General features: G+C 42.9%; 1 protein-coding gene across 4 annotated transcripts in view; it reads right to left on the reverse strand.

Annotated features, from left to right (window-relative positions):
- Window positions 1-21242, reverse strand: part of LOC103566924 (RAD54 like 2) — a 176200-nt gene that overhangs the window by 143036 nt on the left and 11922 nt on the right. Inside the window, exon 1 of one of the 4 annotated variants that reach the window (XM_070575210.1) lies at window positions 15906-16603. The exons of 1 other annotated variant lie outside the window; for it this stretch is intronic. The gene's annotated coding sequence lies outside the window, so the exon portion shown is untranslated. Of the gene's footprint in view, window positions 1-15905; window positions 16604-21242 lie in introns of those variants that run through there. 2 more of the 4 variants (XM_070575217.1, XM_070575209.1) reach the window with 2 other exon arrangements.

The raw sequence follows: 21242 nt of genomic DNA on the forward strand, positions 1-21242 counted from the left end.
ATACTTCACAAAGCATTCTTTTCTACTTTCACTTATAGAATAGTAAGAGAAGTGAATCTTCAAGGGAGAAAAACTTGCCAAAATATCCTCGACATGGAACTGTTAAGATGCTGCTAAAGCAGATGGTTTTGATTGTAAAAAATCAAATCTTCCTCTAAATATCTAAAATGTTTTTAAAAACATTTAATCGGAAATATCCACTGCAGAGTTGGTAGATGGAGAGCAAGTCTAACAGAGGTGATCTGACAAATGAGACCAGATCACAAGTCTCTGATGGAGGAATTTCGGCTGAGAGCACCGACTAGGTCAATCAGTGAATTCTAATTTGCCCTAACCAGAGCTTGCAAAGCAGACCTGGTGAAGTTCATGAACAAATCTACCAATATACGAAACAGATGGCTCTATCAAAGAGGTTTCTAACCTCTTAGAGGAAGAGTCTTTCTCAGAACATAAAATAGATACAGTAGAGCAAATTTCAGGGGAAGATTTTCAAGATTATTTTTACAATATAATGTATAAAGAGCACAAAAAAACAATATTTAGATCCCAATTTAAAAAATAAAATTACACATGTCCAAATATTTATATATGCATACGGGAAAAAAAAGAAAGACAAGAATGAAATGTACCAAAAAGTTAACTGTTTTTTATCACTGGATGGTAGTTTTATCAAAAAAAAGTTATTATTTTCTTCTTTATTCTTTTGTTTTGCAACAAATATGACTTTATAATTGTAAAAGCAGCATTTTATCTTTATACATGTATTCTCTCTCTGTAAAGTCAAGCCATCAGCAAACAAATCCTGCTTGGCCTCATCATCATCCTTAGCAGCATCATATTTTTCAGGCTGTGACTACCCCTATCCACATCCACATCCAGTGACCAATCAGGGCAAGCTCTCATAGTACCATAGTGTTCTCAAAAGTGGCAACTTTTGCCATAGTGCCAAAGGTCACTGGGTGTCTACAACAAGGGCCCTGTTTTAGCTAGGGCTCACAGGAGGGTCTAAAATCAGCATGTGAAAAAAAATCATCAATATTTAAAGTCACCCTTGAAAAAGGCTTTTCAATTGCCCACGTAAATATAGTATAAATAGTTTTATGTATGTATTCCTATAGCTATATACACCAAAAATAATTCCAAAAGGGTGTAACATTCAGAAATCAAACCCCTCATGTGTTTTGCTGCTTGGATCAGACCAGCAATTTTACGAAGATTTCAGCTTGTAGGCTTTCCCTAGTCATCCTCTTCCCTATCATTTCCAACAAATCTTTGTGAGTCAATAATTCTTTATGGTCCTCAATTCTTCTTATTTATTTATTTTTTTGGTAGAATACTTACCAATCCATCAACACGCCACCTAAACAATTTCTCTTCTGCCAATGAAAGAATTCTTTAAATGTACAGGTCTTGTCAATCATACTAACTGTAACAATGTTGACTGCATCCACGGCCTGTGTGTACTCACTGAGTGAGTAGAAATTACCTCACCATTCAAATCATCATTCTTTGTTCTTGCTCTTTTTCCTTTTGCAAAGCGTATAGTTGAATTTAAGTAAGGTAAAATGTTAGCAGTAATTCCACTACATATTTTTATTGGGAGCGCAAAAAGGGACTCTTAGTGTTCATGGGCTTACTATCAATCTAGTTAAGGACACAGTTAAGACTACATTTATAAAGTGCCAAATGAATGACAGCGACCCTAGATGTACCAGAATTCAGAGAAGAAAGTAATAGAGTCTGAGGTTTGGATGCTGTTGGAAGACCTCCTGAAGGAGGCAGACCTTCAGACAATCCCTGAAGCAGGGAAGAATTAGACAAGTGAGGAGGGGAAGAGAGGATATTCCACACAGGAATCGTGACTTGGATCTGAGGAATGCTGAAAGGGCAGAAGTGTCAGGTTTTCTGGAAAGGGAGATAAAATGATTCATCAATAAATACTCATTAAGCACCTACTATTGACCAGTACTGGTAGCCACTGAAGATACACAGATGAGAGAACTCTGGTCATAGAGTGATAATTGGAGCCCTCCAGGGATCATCCAGTCAACTGACACAGATATGTAAATGTATACCATGGGCAATCTTATTAAATATAACAAATGACTAAAGTTCTTCATCAAATCACGATGGATAAACAAAATGTAACATATCCATAGAATGGAATAGTATTCAGCAATAAATAAAGTACTGATACATGCTAATACATGAACGAACCTTAAAAACATTACGCTAAGTGAAACAGGCCAGTCACAGAAGGCCACATTTTGTATGATTCCATTTATCTGAAATGCTCAGAATAGGCAAATCCATAGAAACAGAAAGTAGATTAGTGGCTACCAGGGGATAGGGGGAAGAGAGAATAGGGAGTGGCTGTTTAATGAGCACAGGTTTCTTTTTGTAGTAATGAAATGTTCTGGAATTAGACAGTGGTGATGGTTTCATAATCTTGTGAACATACTAAAAACCACTGAGCTGAACACTTTAAAACAGGGAAATTTATAGTACATGAATAATATTTCAGAAGAAAGAAAGAAAAGAAAAATCAAACCAAGGTTCCATAGGACAGAGAAGAAAATAATTTTGCCTGGAAAAGCTGTTGAAGGTTTCCCAGAGGAGGCAACAAACCTAAATGTTAAAGGACAAACAGAGCTTTCCTTAAGAAGAGAAGGATGAAGTCATTTAGAGAGAGGGAATGACGCATGCAGAAGTATAGCTCCACAGGACTAGAGGTTGGAGGCAATAAATGAGGAGATTGCAAGAGATAAGAAGTGGACGGGCCAGATCATGATCCGGCAGTGTCCTCAGGAACTTACTAGGGAGTCTGAACTTTATCCTATACAAGGATTGGCAAATATACGAGCTGGCACCACTTCCCTGTCTGCACCTCTGGCAGACATAACTATTATCCATTGAGCCCTTCTCTGCTGAGCTCAGAAGTGGATTCAATATTCATCCCCATGCAATCCTCTCCACAGTCCCTGTGCCTCCAGTGGGAGCCACTGAGGGATCTCAAGCAGGGAAGTGGCACATCTGAATTCCCAATTTAAAAAGAATATTCTGGTGGCTGTGTAGGGGCAAGGAGATTCAATAGGAAGCCATTGTAACAGTCTGTGCAAAAGGTGATGAGACCATGACCTACGGTAGAGGCAAAGAGAAGGAAGAAAAGAGGAAATATTAGAGACCGAGCAGGCAAAACCAGTAAGACTTCAGTAGCCAACTGGAGCCCCATGAGGGCAGCCTTGCTCACCACTATCTCCCCAGCATCCATCGCAGTACTTGGTACATAGGAAGGGCTCCATAAATATTAACCAAATTGTTAAGTGTTTTATCTACAGTCTTTCATTGAATCTTCACAATACCATAAGGAAAGTAATGTTACCCCCATCACACAAATAAGGAATCTAAGGTTTAGAGAGGTTAAGTGACCTGCCGCAAATATACCCAGCTAGAGAGTGGTAGACTTCAATTCCAACCCAGACTTCTAATTCCAGATGCCAAGCTCTTATCCATGGCCCAGGTTTCCAGCTTGAACAACAGGGTAAGTAATAGTGTTGTTAATGGTGAAATGTCAGAAAGAGCTGGAAAATGGATTGAGGTCAGAGATACAGATTTGAGTGTTCCTGCCACATTCAGGTAGCTGAAGCCTCAAATACGGAAGATGCTCGAGAATGTATGTGTAGTGGGGGAAGTGTAGCCAAGATGGGACAAATCATGAGGGAGTGGGGAAAAGGAGCGTACATAGAGAGTCAGAAAGGCAGGGAAAGAACCAGCCACGGAAGTATGATATCAGGGCATTAGCAAGGTGGGCATGATCAACAGAGTCAAGTGCTACAGAAATTTCAGACCCAATGGATGAAGGGGTCACTGGAACTGCAGAAAAAGACAGCATGGGAGGAGGGGGGATTCTAAAAAGAGTTGAAAGCTGCCTGGTGTTTTCTAAACCTGTCATGGCATCAGAATCTAGAGAGCTTGTTAAAAATACAAAGATCCCCAGTTCCAACTAATAGTGATCTTAGGCAGGTGACTCAGCCTCTTTAAGCCTCTGTTTTCTCATCTCTAAACTGGAAATAATAGTGTTACTGTGAGGACTTACATGCTTTAAAGAAGCTCCCCAGGTGACTGTGACATTTGAAAACTGGCTTTTAGGAACCGCAGTACAAGAACCACAGAAGGATTTTTAACTGGAGAGAGATGGGTGAAAGGCAATCCTTTCAAAGGACTGCAAAGATGAAGAGAATTGCGGAAGGAAAATCAACTGTCATAATCCAGGACTAGACCTGGAGAGCCTGGATTAAGAGGAAGGCAAAGTAACCAGAGAGAATGGAGCAGGTCTAAGACATTACCAAGGAAAACTCAGCAGAATCTTCTCTACAGGAACGAAAGAGAGGAATTAAATACGACTCTAAGGCTTGAAGTCTGGGTGACTGCAAAAACAATCGCATACCCTTCACAAAATCAGAAAGAACAATAGAGGGCTAGCTGGTTGGGGGGGGCGGGGGGAGGTGGACAAAGAAATCCATGCAAGATATTTGATGAGGGATAAGTCTAGAAAATAAACATATAAAAGAGCTACTGACAATAAACATGTTTTGGACAGGAAAGCACTACACCAGTTAAGAACACAGACTGTGGGATGAGATAGCCTGGGTCAGACTCCCAGCATTGCCACTTTCTATCTATGGAACACTAAACAAGATAGTTTCTCTAAACCTAAGTTTCTTTATTTATAAAATGAGAATAATAATAATGCATATCTCATATAAGATTATTTTCTACGTTAAGTGAAAAAATAAAGCAATTGGCACAGTGTCTAGCATATGGTAAGTTAGCTTTCAGTAACATTGACAATTACCTTTAGCTACTTCACGATGACAATAATATTACCAGCAATGCCTTGGAGAAGCTAAATCATATTATCCAAAAGAGTCAGAAAATCTTCCCAACTCTGAGACAGGAAAGCAGAGGATTCTTTGAATTTTGAGATCAAGGAATTAGTATCTGAATTAGTACCACTGGTACCATTTCACAAGCTAGGCCTTCTTCATTTTTTTTTTAAAGATTGGCACCTGGGCTAACAACTGTTGCCAATCTTTTTTTTTTTTTTCTGCTCTATCTCCCCAAACCCCCCAATACATAGTTGTATATCTTAGTTGCGGGTCCTTCTAGTTGTGGCATGTGGGACGCTGCCTCAACGTGGCCTGACAAGCAGTGCCATGTCCGCGCCCAGGATCCAAACCCTAGGCCACCGCAGAGGAGCGCGCAAACTTAACCACTCGGCCACGGAGCCGGCCCCTAGGCCTTCTTCATTTTTGACTATGCAATCATCACATCCTTAGAACACCTGGGTTTAAAAAATTTCCATAGATGTTTTAAGTTGAAGCAAAGTCTGCTTTAGTTCAGTCACTTATTCAATAGGTGTTTATTGAAAAACTATTAGTATAAAGAATTGTGCTAGACACTGTAGGGTGCAAAATTACACCCAACGTAAATGTGGTACTCGAGGAGCTTACAAACTAGAAGGCAAGAAAAACTTATGCATACAAATATCTGAAGTACCAGGTATATTGTGAAATGTCACTGATGCACTGCTAGGGAATCAGAAGAGGGAGGACTCACCTCCAATACAGATGAAGCTGTCACCTGAACTCAGCCTAGAAAGACAGCACATAATTTCAACTGGCCGGAACACATGCTCAGGGGAAACGTGAATACAGATGCAAATCTGACAAGGACCAAAGGTCTGTTCCCAGAAGAGCCAGGAGTCAGGATTAACTGAGAACAAGCCATGTGGTAAGTGGCCTAGTGTTGAGGACAAATGAGAGGAAAGAGCCATAGAATGAAGCCTGGATTCCGAGAGAGGCCAGGCAGGGGAAGTCAGAAACTTGTTTGGGGAGCAGAATGGTGAATGTGGTTCCACATATGCTAAGTAGGACATTACTGAAACCATCTTCTCACAGCTGACAGGCTTTTACAACTGGATAGGACTTCAGACTCTAATCCAGCCCTTCCATCTTTCTGACCGAGGAAATCAAGACCAAGAGAGGTGACTGAATTGTACAAGCCATTAAGTTAGTGGTTGAGACTGAGCTGCAGCCCTAGTCTACAGACTCAGCTCAATGCACTTTATACTCATCCTTCTGGCCAGAGAGAAATGTCCAAAAGCCAGGATGAAATGTGGGTTTGTTGCTTGGTAAAGGAACCAGGGTTACAAAATTGAGTCACTCAGATAGCTTGAAGTGGTGGGAGTAAAAGAACTAGACCTCTGAGGGCCAGACTATGGAGGGAACAGAAGAGGAAAACAACAAACCTGGGTTACATCCACATCCAAGGGGAGCAAAAGGGAGGGATTTTAAAAAGGTACATCTGAGAGGTAGACAGAGAATCAAGATAGGGCAGAATCCTAGAAGCCAAGGTCAGTATCTCCTCTTCAGTTGACACAAACACGTTCAATAATATCTGCTGAATGAATGGATGGATGCATGGATGAATACAGAGTAAAGACAAAAAATGTTTGAGCCTCCACATAGGTAAAGCACTTTGCTAAGCACTTTATGTGGGAGTAAATGAGATAACCTCACAACAACCCTATGAGGTGGCATTATCCACATTATCCTCACCACATTTCAATACAAGAAAACAAGTATATAAATTACCCACATTAAACAGCAGGTATTAGAGCCAGGATTAAAAATCAGGTCCTCGGGGCCGGCCTGGTGGCACAGCAGTTAAGTTCGCACATTCTGCTTCGGCAGCCTGGGGTTCACCAGTTTGGATCCCAGATGCAGACATGGCACCGCTTGGCAAGCCATGCTGTGGCAGGCGTCCCACATATGAAGTAGAGTAAGATGGGCACAGATGTTAGCTCAGAGCCAGTCTTCCTCAGCAAAAAGAGGATTGGCAGCAGTTAGCTCAGGACTAATCTTCCTAAAAGAAAAAAATCATGTCCTCACTATTAAGGAAACATTAAATTTTATTAGGGTAGAAAACGGTAAGGTAATGATGTTATAATAAAAAGTTCTTATTGGAGACTCACTCAGTGACAATTTCTGAGATTTAGCTTTAAAACATGCCAACAATAACAAAAAAGTGGGGAGGATAATTGAAAGAAAAAATTGGGGAAATGTTGGTAATTGTTGAAATTGAGTACATGGGGTTCATTATACTATACTCCCTACTGTTGTACATGTTTGAAATTTTCCATAATATAAAGTCCACTCATGTGTAGCTTCCCTCCCTGAAAAGATGGTGAGGAGTGAGGAGTTAGTCAAAACAAGGAAGAACAAGTAACAAGGAAAAAATCATTGTCCAGGCAACAAGGAATTCACCTCAGAGATACTGTTCAGGATAAATATAGGACCCGAATCCAACCTACAAAGGATTAAGAGATATAGATAAAGCATGTGGTGAGGAAATGGTAATAAAACTGGATTTTAGATAAAAGAGAGGGAAAGGAAGGAGAGGGCTAGGGTAGCACAAGAAGCTCAGAGCTAAGCAAAATTACCTGGTTCTACCTTGTATGTAGGTAAAAACAAAAAGGGGAGGGGAGAGAAGATAGGAAGATGCAAGAAAGGAGATAACTGATTAATCAATTAATTGATTGATCAATTAATATATACGAAATAAACACATGAAAAGATGCTTGCTCTCCAGTAGGAAATATAAATAAAAATTACTTTATCTAGGCTTCAAATTGGCAAAGATTAAAAATTTGATTATGCTCAGCGCTAGAGGAGAAATATAAATTGATACAATCTTTTGAAAGTTATTTGGTAATATCTAGCAAAATTTCAAACATTCATAGCCTTTAACACAGAAATTCCACTTGTAGGAATTTATCCTAAGAAGTATACAAAGTATAGAAAGATGTATACAATGTATACAAAGAGGTATACAAAGATACAGATATACAAAGACGCTTGCAACAGCAAAGAAGCAGAAACAAATATCTATCACCAGAGGACTAGAAAAATTGATACAAATATACAACATAATGTTATATAACTATTAAAAGACAGGATCCATATGTGTCCTAAACATGGGAAAATGCCCAAGATAAAAGCATTAAAAAAACAAGTTACAGAAGAGTAGATTTATTGAGATCTCATTTCTGCAAAAAGGAATTACTTTATCTCACACATACACACAATTAGCATACACAGTGGGAAAAAAAATCTAGATAAATATAGACCAAATTCTTAATGGTGGTTAACACTGAGGCAAGGGATTATGGGTTCCTTTCCTTATTTAAAAAAGTCTAAATTTTACTGTGCTCATATATTACTTGTACAATCAGGAAAAACAGTCAAAAAGTCAAAAACTTTCCAAAAGCAAGAGACTCTGAGTGATGAAAGCATCACGAGAGAAAGGAAAGGGGAAAAAAATTAGGGAGCACAATTCCTAACGTGAAGTCACAGGTCAAGAATGAGAGGGTTGGAGAGCAGGTCTAGGGCCTGAGGGAAAAAAAAAGAGCCTTGGGAAACATTCAAGTGGCTGCTGTGGGAAATGGGACCCTGAGAAGGCAGCATAGGGGCACCGTGAGGGACAGAGAACTCAAGTGAGGCAATGGGAACTGCTGCCAAGACAAGCAAGACAGCCCATTTTCCTGACTCCCCAGAAACACTGGACAACCTAGGGTCAGCAAAAGAAGCCAAGGGAGAGAATTTAGGGATGACAACTGGCAGAGGGACAGAGCACAAAGTCAGGCAGGCAAAGGGTTCTCAGACCTAGGGAGGGCAGCACTGAAACTGTGGACCACAACAAACCCGCACTGAAGCTAAGGTGGGAGGGGGAAAGAGAGGGGAAGAGAAAGGTGAAGAGATGAGGTGGGGAGACAGTGGGACTGGAAGGTACAATAAGAGCAAAGAGCCTGAGCTCAAGCCAGAATCACACCTAAAGGATTCTTTCCCAAACTTCCAATTTTCTTCCAATTTCTATAATTACATTAGGTGGAAGACCCCTACTTGTGTCACTGGGTCTCAAGTACGAAAACATCTCCACCTAGTTCTGTCTTGACCACTAAGTGACCTGTGAGGAAGGTGGGGCTCCCGCTATGTTCCTCCCCCAGGCAGCTCTTCCAGAATTAATGGGCTGCTGTTAACGGAGCAGAAACTCTACTCCCTGTGGGGCACTAACTTCTTTGTGTGTATCTTCTACTGGCCAGAAGCCTGGAATAAGGGGTGACTGGCACCCCAAACTGAAGCCCTAAAAGTATCCTATAGGACATAAAAAAGGCTGTAAATTTAGAATCAGAAAACTCAGCATCAAGTCCTAGTTTTTTTTCTTCTTCTTCTTTTTTTTTTTGGTGAGGAAGATTGGCCCTGAGCTAACATCTATTGCCAATCTTCCTCTTTTTGCTTGAGGAAGACTGTCTCTGAGCTAACATCTATGGCAATCTTCCTCTATTTTATGTAGGATGCCACCACAGCATGGCTTGACAAGCAGTGCTAGGTCCATGCCTGGGATTTGAAAATCCCAGGCCACCAAAGTGGAGCATGCAAACTTAACCACTACGCCACCGGGTCAGTCCCTAGCTTTTCTTTTTACTGGTTTTGTGCACTTGAAAGCAAGCCACTTCACCTTTTTGTGTTTGCTTCCTCATCTGTAACATGGGGATATCTTCCTCACAGGGTTGTTGGAAGAGTAAACGTATATGAAAGTGCTTTATAAACTATAGTATCATACATACACAAGGTATATTTATCATAGTAAAGCAAACATTTTTCATTTCTGCCTACATATAACTTTCATCAATGGTGCTAATAAAGCCCTAAGTGGGCAGAAGTACCTCCAAGGTGCCTATACTGCCTGAAATTGTCCACTTTTTTAAAAAATAAAGATTTCCAGGACCGGCCTGGTGGCACAGCAGTTAAGTTCACATGTTCTGCTTCGGCGGCTTGGGGTTCACCAGTTCAGATCCCAGGTGCGGTCATGGCACCACTTGGCAAGCCATGCTGTAGCAGGTGTCTCATGTATAAAATAGAGGAAGATGGGCACGGATGCTAGCTCAGGGCCAGTCTTCCTCAGCAAAAAGAAGAAGATTGGCAGCAGTTAGCTCAGTGCTAATCTTCCTAAAAAAAAAAAGAAAAAAAAAGGTTGGCACCTGAGCTAACAACTGTTGTCAATCTTCTTTTTTTTTCCTTTATTCTTCTCCCCAAAGCCCTCCCAGTACATAGCTATATATTCTAGCTATAGGTCCCTCTGGTTGTGCTATGTGGGACACTGCCTCAACATGGCCTGATGAGCAGTACCATGTCCTCGCCCAGAATCCAAACCAGGAAAACCCTGGGTGCCGAAGCAGAACGCGCGAACTTAACCCCTCGACCATGGGGCCGGTCCCTGAAACTGTCCACGTTTTTACTGCTTATAACCTATATTATAACAATTTCCTTCTCACCATCTCAATACTGCTCTCAAAATGTTTTCAATTTAAGAGTTGCTTGCCACATTAAAGCGCCTTATGCTTTGTCTCAGTTTTCCTTTTTATCTCAGATCAATTTCTATCTTTTATCTTTATCTAACTACAGTTACTTTTCCTGCTTTCCTTTTCTGCAGTCTGTTATGTTTGTCACCTGCATGAAAGAACAACTGCATAATGTAGGCTTCAGTGAGGTTCCTCACACCTAGCCTTCAGTGGAATTCCTATATGATCTGATCAACCATGAAAACTAAATCAAAGTAATTAGATAGTATACTCTCAAGTTATTTTACCACTAAGAAGATCGAAGGGGGTGACTAAAAGAATCAAAATTCCATAATTTCTAGGTTAATAACTCAGAATACACAGCCACCAAACAAAGAATTAATATATCAGTTTCAGTGTTAGTACAGTATTAGGCTGAGCAAAGAACTAGTACAGATGACTTCTATAGTTGTTGAGTTCAAACTCCCAAATAAAGTTTGGGCAAATAATCTTACATCCTAAGTATGGTGCCACTGGGCTCAGCTGGGTCTCCAAAAGGTCCATCAGCCTACAAACGTCACAACATCCCTAGTGTTAAATCCATTACCTACTCCCAGGCTGGCCAGTAGCTGTCTGCAGAACCTGTGGCCCAAATTGACTAGTCAGTTTTCTTTACATGAGGACAAAGTGCTCAGAGCAGTAGGTGGCCGATGAGGATCTAGATGACACTAATGAAGAACCGCAACATTCTCGTCTAAGGGAAACGCTAGCAAGACCCAAGGTGACCGAGAAATGGCCCCCCAGCCTCAAAACCATGAACATACGGAATAAGCAACACATTTTCACGGCAAAATAAACTACTGCTTTTAGCAACCTGGAAATACAAAAGCAGAAGCACTGCTTCAGCCAGGATCAGATCAGCCATAAGATCAGAACTCTCATCACACCACCAGCTCCACAAGGAATGATTTCCTGCTATTTCATATGCAGAGGTCATTCATTTGTTCACCCAACAAACATTTACTGAGTAGCTACTCTGCGTCAGAAATGGTTAGGTACTGGGATATAAAGATAAACAAGACAAAGTCCTGCCCTCAAGTAGGTCACAACCTAGGCATGGAAAACACACAAAAATACCAAAAGATGAGTACTGTGTGATTATGAAAGAAGCTTACACAGATTGCAATGGCCATACAGAGAAGAGGCATTTAGCTTATCTGGAAAGAATCAAGGAAAATTTTTAAGAGATGGTGGTACCTGAAATCCTGGTAAATTCAAGCCTAAGAGTCAGACAAGCACTAGAATGGAGAGGAAAATAGCAAGAGGAATAATCTGAGCATGCTAGGCCCTACAAGGAGTCCACGGAACCTCAAGTACCCAAGGAATTACAGCAGACAAGGGCCTAGAAAGGAAGATACCAAAGAGCCTGGGTCATAATGGTCCTTGTGAGATGTTGAAGTAGAGACATACCAGAATCTATATATTCATGGCATTTTGAGGCCAGAAGAATATTATTTACTTTTAGCTGGAATTAAAGACCACTGGAATAGAGGGGGGATTGGACCAAGGAAGATTAGAAGAGATTTAGGGTCAGTTATTTTGAATCACTTCTATCTGGTTCATACTTATTTTTCTCTTGACTTTTTTTTTCTCTCACAGGGAAAAAATAAAACTGAACAATTCTATAACAAAGCCTGTGAACCTTCTGTTCATCAAAAACATTTCTGAACAGAATGCTAGATTCTATCAAAGTAGCCCAAATTAGAGAAAGATAACAAATCTCTCCAGCATCTGGAGCATTTCAGGCAAAAAGACCAAAGTTAGGTCTCTAATGCCAACAGAAGAAAGCTAGAGAACATTCTGATAAAGGGCTACACAGAACACGATGCTGCCTGGCATACTCTAGCACTCTGTCAATGGGAATGCCCACTGTTTGCAAAACAAGGACATGCCAGTTACCTCCTGGCTTCCCCATTGGAAGTGCCAGGAAAAAAACCTTCCAGTGCCAGGAATGACCTTGGACTTTATAGCATGGACTCCTGCCCACCAATACTAGATAAAGACTGCCTCAACAATTCTCTCACCTGTCCAGGATGCCAACACGTGCAGAGAGCAGGCTGTGCTCATCACTAGAAAAGGAAACTGAGCCACTCATCCATGCATAGCACCCATCTACACTCCTACCACTAATACTGCTGAGAACAGTGCCCCCATATAATATCACACACTAACTACTACTAACAGCAAGCACTGTCCCCACAAAGCACTAGGCTTTCATCTCCAGTCATCGCTACAACCTGCAGAGAAGGTTATATTAGCCCCATTTTAAAGGAAAAAAATAAAATAAAAAACAAGGCTCAGAGAGGTTAATAGCTTACCCAGGTCAAAAAGCAAGCAAGAGGTAGAGGTGGGATGACTCCAAAGACCATGCTCTTCCCATTGTACTAGGATCCTCAGAATTTTTCTAAAGAAATCAAAAACTCGAAGCCTTCTTTCCAAGAGTTTCTGAATTTGATCCATTTGACTAAGAGTTAGTCAGAAACATTTCTTCCAGCAATCACTTTGCCTTCAAAGCAACAAACAAACCAGTTTTGTTTTCTTTGATCAAGGGAATATTCCAGATGGAAAATGAGAGACATTTCAAAGAATTCATTTATTATCTAAGTACCTTGATTTTAAACTTCTTCATTTATTTTTGGCCAAAATATATACACAGAGAGATATAGAGAAGAGAGAAAGGACAAAATTTCATTATACTAGGTCAGAAGGGAGAATAACAATTAAAGCAAAAAAAAATTCAAAACCTAATTTATATTATATTCCATGCAGTAAAAATTAAGAGGCAAGCAATTTCAAATAGACTGAGCCTTACCTCAATCTTATTCCTCCTGTTCTAGGGACAACACTCCAAGCAATCAGCAGACACTCCCAGCCTACATACAGTGAACCAGACAAAGGGGATAAGAAATGCCTTCACGCTCCCAAAACCACAGTGGGAAGGAAAGTGTGATGGCTTCCTGGGAACCTGAGCATATATACAGTATTTGTAAACACCGTTCATCCAGACACACAGAAACAAAATGTTTACCCTGTGGTTTATCTACAGGAGTACTTAAAGTTAACCGGTGTATTTAAACAAAATAATGCAAAAACAAGCCCATACCAATCTGAGACACCATAGACAAACCTTTTACATGGAAACATATAAAGATAATCAATTGTCACTAGTCAAAATTAATCTTTATAAAAACTTTATTCAATGGCTTTACTGATTAAAAGCTTGATATACCTGAATCACTTCTTTCATAGATCTACAGCCACTTTTAAAGATTTTATTTTTCCTTTTTCTCCCCAAAGCCCCCTGGCACATAGGTGTACATTTTTTTAGTTGTGGGTCCTTCTAGTTGTGGCATGTGGGACACCACCTCAGCATGGCTTGATGAGCAGTGCCATGTCCATGCCCAGGATCCGAACCGGCGAAATCCTGGGCTGGTGAAGCAGAGCACACGAACTTAACCACTCGGCTACGGGGCCAGCCCCAACAGCCACTTCTGAACTAAGAACTACAACTATTAAAATGTCAAAAATACCACCATTGTGGAGGTGGCCAACACAGTGCCTAGTGTAATTCAACAGATACTGGTTTATGAAAGAACGAACTACTTAGGATAGAAAATTTAAAAGAGAGAAAAAGAAACAGAAAGAATACAAGGGAAATACACGATTTTTTTAAAGATTAAGGGAGAACACAATCCCCAGAACTACCAGTACAACTAAAAATAGTCAGAATTACCCCACATCTCACCTGAAAATTTATACTCTAGTATACTAACTAGGCAGTATCTCCTCACACTCTGAATAAACTCAGAAATTGCAATGATCCTGATACTGTTTTCTTCATACAGGGTTTGATATCTCATCTACAGACAACACACCAACTTTTGTCTGAATACTACACAGAGAGCTCTGGTGCACAGCTGCAGGCCTCAGATTCGAAGTTTGCACACTGTCTTTCAATGTACAGATGACACACAGTGTACAGACCAAATTCACTGAAAATGGCTAACACTTCTAGTGAAGACAATGTCCTATGAGAGCTGAAATGACAGTCACTAAGATTTAACAGATTCAATGTAATGACTTCATGGCAGTAGGAGAAAATGAAGTTTCATGGATTTAGGAATATAAAGAACTTTTAAACAAACTGTTAGGGTTTTCGTCTCCCTCTCTAGAGTTGCCACATTAAACAATGACACACAAATTAGTGAAAACAGCCTCTTAAATTAATTTACATTTATAAGGATTGGACTGAAAACGCCTAGAATTTACATATATTATGGTGTCTAAGTTGTCCATCATTACAAACAATAGCCACAGTGCTGAAAAGAAAGTATGAGTCACAATTCAAAAACAAAGCAGAAAAAAAATGAACAGAGGAAAGCTTTGGATCCAAATACCACAAAGAAATTCTTTACTTAAAATATTATCAATGACACCTACCATCCTGATTGGAGTAAGAAGGAAGGGTCCACACTGTCTTCTACTCAGGAAGTAACTCATTCAGCCCCCAAATGCCCCTTCCAGCTCCAACTACCTCAGTGCCCAGCCAACAATACGGTCAGCCATATCCATGAGCAAGGGACAGGAATTCTAGCAGATCTGAGTCACCCACACCTCCGCAGTAAGAGGTCATTCTCTATCATGAAGCCCACTCTGCAAAGTTCCCTTGTTCATCTCCCAGGCTGCCACCACCATGGCCCAAATAAAGCTAATTCTCCAACCTCAGCAGCCTATCAACTCTCTTTTACACTCCCCAAATCACAACCCTGGCCTCACCCTAACACCAAGGTAGCCAAGACTACTCACCGTCACACTCTTGTGACAAGTTCCCCACCTGAGAACCACTCAAAGGCAGGATGCATCTGGGCCCCAGAGAATCCAGCTCCTTGCTCAACTCCCCTAAGCCCAGCTGAGCTCCTGCCTCTCCAGGAACTAATCACCAGTTACTCCAGAGAAGCTTAACTCTCAATGTCCTTTCTCCCCAGCCAGACCCCAGTCTGCCAAGTTCACAGACCTGGGGGCGGGGGTAAGGCATCCTGATGCGCCTTAGGGACCAGGCACACTGAGGCCCCTAGAATTCCAAACGCGATCCCCCCCCCAACCCCCACCCCGCCATGGTCAGCCTCCTGGTCGTCTGCATCAAGCGCTAAGAACGCATGCCACTAGAGTTAAGTCCCCCTGCCTCTTTGACTCCCTTCTCCGGCTACAAAAATCCTAAATATCAAGCCACCGAGGCCCCGAGTCAAGGACAAAACCCCCACCAAGCCTCCGGCCACTGGAGTTTCCCAGGTCGGATCCAGTGCCCCCAGGCCCGGGTTGCCGGGACCGGCTTGCTGCCCCAGGCCGCTGAGAGCCAGGGGCCCGGGCCGCGTTCCCACTCGGGCTCCATTGTTGCGGGTCCCGGCGGCCCGAGCGGGGAGCCGGGGCCGGCACCGGCACTCACCTCCCGCGCCGCGGCTCCGGGCCGTGCCGGGCCGGGCAGGGCCGAGTGGCCGCGGGTTCTGCTGCGCCCGCCTCGGCGGTGTCTGCGGCGGCGGGGGTGGCGGGTGAGGCGGGAAGCAGCCAGCCAGGCCCGGACGCCGCGGGCTGGCTCCGGCCGAGCGTCGGTCTTCTCCGGCGGCGGCGCTCGCAGCCTCCGCTCGCGGTCCGCGCCAGAAAGCGTCCCCCTCCCGGCCCGCGCGCCGGGCAGACCGGACGGGAACACGCGCCGCCGACAGAAAAGTTCCGCTGAGAGCCAAGCAGAGGCCGTTCTTCCCCGGCGCCAGGTGGACCGCGATTCCTCCCTGGATAGATACTTCTGTGCTATAGGTGACCGTTTGGAGAATTAATGCAGCACGGAAATTCCAGGCCGGAATCCACCTGGGAATGGTTCCAGGGTGGGTCCGACGGAATGGGTTTGCGCCCCGCCAGCCAGCAGAGAGGCAAGCCGGTCACTTAGTGTTTCAACTGAGCCTCTGTTCCTCCTCGTTCCTCATTTGGGGATAACCTCAGAGCCTTGTTAGGATTGAATGGGATGATGCAAGTGTCTGGTGCAGGGATATGGGGCTCAACTTGGGGGCACGGTCATTGCTGATGCTGCCGGTGATGATTGCAGCTCCTCCATCGCCGCCAACAGAGGTTGTGCGCAGTCCTCAAGGATGCCTGAAATTGATGCGCACCTGTAACGCTAGGTTTTCACTCCTCCTCCCTCCCCCCTTCCCCCTCCTGTCCCAGTTCCTGTTGACCGAAGCTGTCTTCGGAATTCCCTGGAAAAAAAGCAGGGACAAGAAAAGGCTTTCTTGATCACTGACTCTCAGGGGGAGGTTGAGGACGCAGATTCTCCTCTCTCAAATTGGGAATTACTGACGTGGGCTCCAATTAAGAGGAAAGTGTTTTTCTGTCAGCTCTCTCCACTACAACCCCAAGTTCTTTCCTCATACCCCTCCTCCTCTTTGTCCTCCTCCTCCTCCAACACTGGCGAGATAAGGAAAAAATTCTGAAAGATTTTTTTTTAATATTTTGTTCTGTTTTCTTCATAAAATCAAGAGGATAAAAAATCCTTTCTCCTCCCCATCTCCCTTTTCTTCTGGGCCTTCACACCTCTAGATATCAGACATAGTTATTTTCAGGTTATAAAAATACAAGGGTGTGTACTCAAACTATCGATGGGAATTTAGATCTACAGAAGGTACTCCAAAAAGAATCACAGCTTTTACATGTTCTTAAATTTTCCTTTCTCACTTAGTCCCTTGTCTTCTGAGACTCAGGAAATTTTACCTTGATACCCTTCCCTCTTGTCTGAAGAGACTTTCCAAAAGGCTCTGATATCAGTCACTTGCACCTGAGTGAAATTTTGTCACTGTCACACACAAACTCACATGGATTTCCATTTAGATTGTCCTCTTGAACTAAGGAAATAGTTCTGCCTGTCTGAAGGCTTTTTGTTAACCATCTGGAAATGGCAGACTCATGGGTTAGAAAGCAGCATCCTCAAAACCTCTGGAGGCTCTCTACTCCTGCAAGTAAGGGGACTTCATCCTACATACTTAGAGGACAAAACGTGCCTCAAAAGCTGGTTCACTTTTCTCACCATGCCAATGTCAGATCAGCACTCTGACCCCTCTTTGCTCCAGGCCTTGCATTTTCCCCAATTGACCTCTTAGCTTGGACTAACTGTGTCACACATAAAGCAGTTCTGATCTCAAGGTCGAAGCAGGTTCAGATGAGATAACCAAAGGAAGGAGAAAGAGACCAGTGAAGCTGAGCAGAGACTTGAGAAAAGAGTCTGATTGTTTATCTCCCTACCCACCCTCAAAAGACCCAATACGCAATCATCAAAGACACCCACAGTTACCTTCCTCCTCTGTCATTGAGGTTGGAGAAACTAGGGCCAGGGCTGGCTCCCCTGGTGATGGAAGCCCCTTCCATTCTCTCCTCCCAACATGCCATTGCCCTTCTCTGACATCATTCCTCCCTACCCTCCAGGAGCTTCCCTGACAACTTGGATGATGTTATGCCCTCGCAACCACCTTTGAAGATCATGGCACCCCCCCCCCAATTCACCTGTAGGAAAATGGGTTCTATTAGGAGGGAAATTCCTAGAATGATTTACACACACACCTGCCTATTGATAGCTCTGCCTTTAAGAGAGGTTAAAAACTCTGGAATCTTCCTGCTGGGATTAGACAAGACTCGCCAGCAACTTGTTAATCAATTAGAAACTAGAACTAAGCCTTCTCTATCACTGTGAACTCACACTTGGAAAAACACCCTCTTCCTTTCGCCTGTTTCACCTCCTCATTCCATGAAAGCCAGCTCAGTCCTTTATCCACCAGCAACACTTCTAGCCCACCCCTACTTCTGGATGCCAAAGCCATGATCATTCTGAACCAGGTTCCAAGGTGGCAAATAGCTGTATTTCTTTCTTCAACAGCCATGCTTTTCTTGGGATTTGTTTAACTTTCTGCTTGTACACTACTTCTCTCATACTAGATTATAATCTCTGGGAGGCTTTAAAAAAAAAATCCACCACAGTGTCTAATGAAGGCCTGGCAAACTTGCTGCACCATAACATTCCCCACTCAGCAATTTTTTACTGGGTAACTACCTTACCAGGTACTGTACTGCATACTGAGGAATAGTAATAAGACATGTCAAGCATAACTGTAAGCATTTGACAGGTATTAAAGCCTTTAATCCTCACATTGATATTGTGAGGTACGTACAATTACTATCCCACTTCAAAGACAGAAAAATTGAAGCTGGGAGGTTGGGTTTGAGCACAGGATACTTAGGTCCAGAGCCTACTCATAACCATGCACTGAAGTGAGTGAAGAACTATGCTCAAATTTGAATTTGAAGGACTCTGGTCCAGAATCCTTCTATAATTGTAACTAATGAAGTGTAACTAATAAAAACTTGTCCCGTGTGGAAGTTCATTGACCAGATACTTATTGTCCCCAAACTGTACTTCAGATGCTGATCCAGGCCCTGGGGAGCACAGCACTGAACAAGAGAAAACAGGTCTCCACCCTAAAGTAGCTCACCTCTAATCAAGGGAGACAAATAGTACAAAATAATTTCAAATTTTAATGAGTGCTGAAAAGAACATAAAACAGGGGCCGGCCTGGTGGCTCAGCAGTTAAGTGTGCACGTTCCGCTTCGGTGGCCCGGAGTTCGCTGGTTCAGATCCCTGGTGCAGACCTGGCATGACTTGGCAAGCCATACTGTGGTAGGTGTCCCACATATAAAGTAGAGGAGGATGGGCACAGATCTTAGCTCAGGGCCAGTCTTCCTCAGCAAAAAGGAGGAGGATTGGCGGTGGATGTTGGCTCAGGGCTGATCTTCCTCAAAAAAAAAGAAAAAAAAACATAAAACAGAGGCCTGTATGGAAGAGAGGCTATCAGGAGAGGGGAGGCATTGGGTAAGAACACACTGATGAGGTGACATGTTAGCAGACAGCTGAATGCCAAGAATGCTAAAGAGAAGCATGTGAAGGCTCAGGGAAGGAGAATTCCAGGCAGAAGGACCAGCGCTCAGGCGCAGCATGGCGTGTAGAGAGAACTCCCAGATGACTGCCCTGGAGAGTGGAGAAGTGGCCTTTAGCCCTTCTCCCAGATTTCATGGTCTTGAAGTGGTCACTTTTCAGGCTGGCCCTGGGGAAAGCGTGAAAGATGCTGTTGATCAACTCCTAGGGGAAAAGCACAGATTAATGTACCTGATAAATAACCATGTACATTTGCCAAGGCAATAGATAGATGTCATAGACAGTTGCTTTTTAAAAGTCCTATAGAGAATAATGCCATTCAGTTCCATCAGCTTCCTCAGAGAAGCCCTCCATGACTACCTTACCCAATCTTAAGTAGCTGCCCAGTCACCATTACACCACCATTTTCTAGATCTGCAGAGACCTTAATGCTATCTGATATTTTTCTTTATCTGTTTTTCATCTCTCTCCCCTCAAGATTGTGAGGTCCATGGAACAAAGATCTTGTCAATCTTACTAAGATCCTCAAAATCTAGAATAGTTACAGAAGAGCTCGACAAATATGCTTAACAAATTGGAATGTCTTGGGCCCATTCTTGAAGCAGGCCTGTGAGGCACTGGGAATGAAAGGGAAGGGGTGAGGGTCCCTTGGAGATTTTGGCATGCCTGGGAAAGTTTACCTGAATTGTGATACCCTACAGAATGAGGTCATTTCTTGAAGGATGGTATCAATGAGGGGCCATGGGAAAATGGAGGGAAGAGCTCCCTTGCACAAGGTAGGGGTGTAGTACAAAAGAAGACTTGCTAAAGAAGGATCTTTAAGAATAAGGAGGCCTGGGGCCGGCCTGGTGGCTCAGCGGTTAAGTGCACACATTATGCTTCTCGGTGGCCCGGGGTTCGCTGGTTCGCTGGTTCGCTGGTTCGGATCCCGGGTGCCGACGTGGCACCGCTTGGCAAAAGCCATGCTGTGGTAGGCATCCCACGTATAAAGTAGAGGAAGATGGGCATGGATGTTAGCTCAGGGCCAGTCTTCCTCAGCAAAAAGAGGAGGATTGGCAGCAGTTAGCTCAGGGCTAATCTTCCTCAAAAAAAGAAAGAAAGAATGAGGCCTTAGACAGCAGAACAGCATGGGAAAGGGCATGGATATAGGAAAGACAAGAAAGAGGTAGTCCTAGCTGGACTTCAGGGTTTAGCTAGGCAAGCTGGGATGGGTCATTCCCAGCCTCTCAGTGTAACTGCTGACAGCTCAGTCAGTGGTCACTCCCAGATCAGTTTATAGCCAAAGTTTTGGTGGTTCAGGTTCCATTTAACCAGCTTCATGTGAAGGCTGGGTGGGAAATGTGAGGAGTCCTGGGCTCCAGGGCCGTGAGAATCTGCCCACCCTCACCACATACGCATACTCCCAGAAGCAAGGTTGGCTTTCATGATAAAAACACTCAGAAAACTAGGACAGAAGGTAACTTCCTTAACACGATAAAGGTATTTATAAAAAATCCACAGCTAATATTGTTCTCAGTGGTGAAACACTGAAAGCTTTGAAAGCTTTCTCCTTAAGACCAGGAACAAGACAAGGATGCCTGCCTTCACCACTGCTATTTAAGACTGCATTGGAAGTTCTAGCCAGAGCAAATACACAAGAAAAATATGAAAGCCATCCAAATTGGCCCTTTCCTGATTAAAAAAAAATTCAACAAACTAGGAGTAGAAGGAGACAACCTCAACACAATAAAGGCTATATATGAAAAGCCATAGCTAACATCATATTCAATGGTGGGAAATTTGAGGGAACTTTTTCCTCTAAGATCAGAATAAGAC

This window comes from Equus przewalskii, chromosome 15 (assembly GCF_037783145.1).
Source record: "Equus przewalskii isolate Varuska chromosome 15, EquPr2, whole genome shotgun sequence".
Lineage (NCBI taxonomy): Eukaryota > Metazoa > Chordata > Mammalia > Perissodactyla > Equidae > Equus > Equus przewalskii.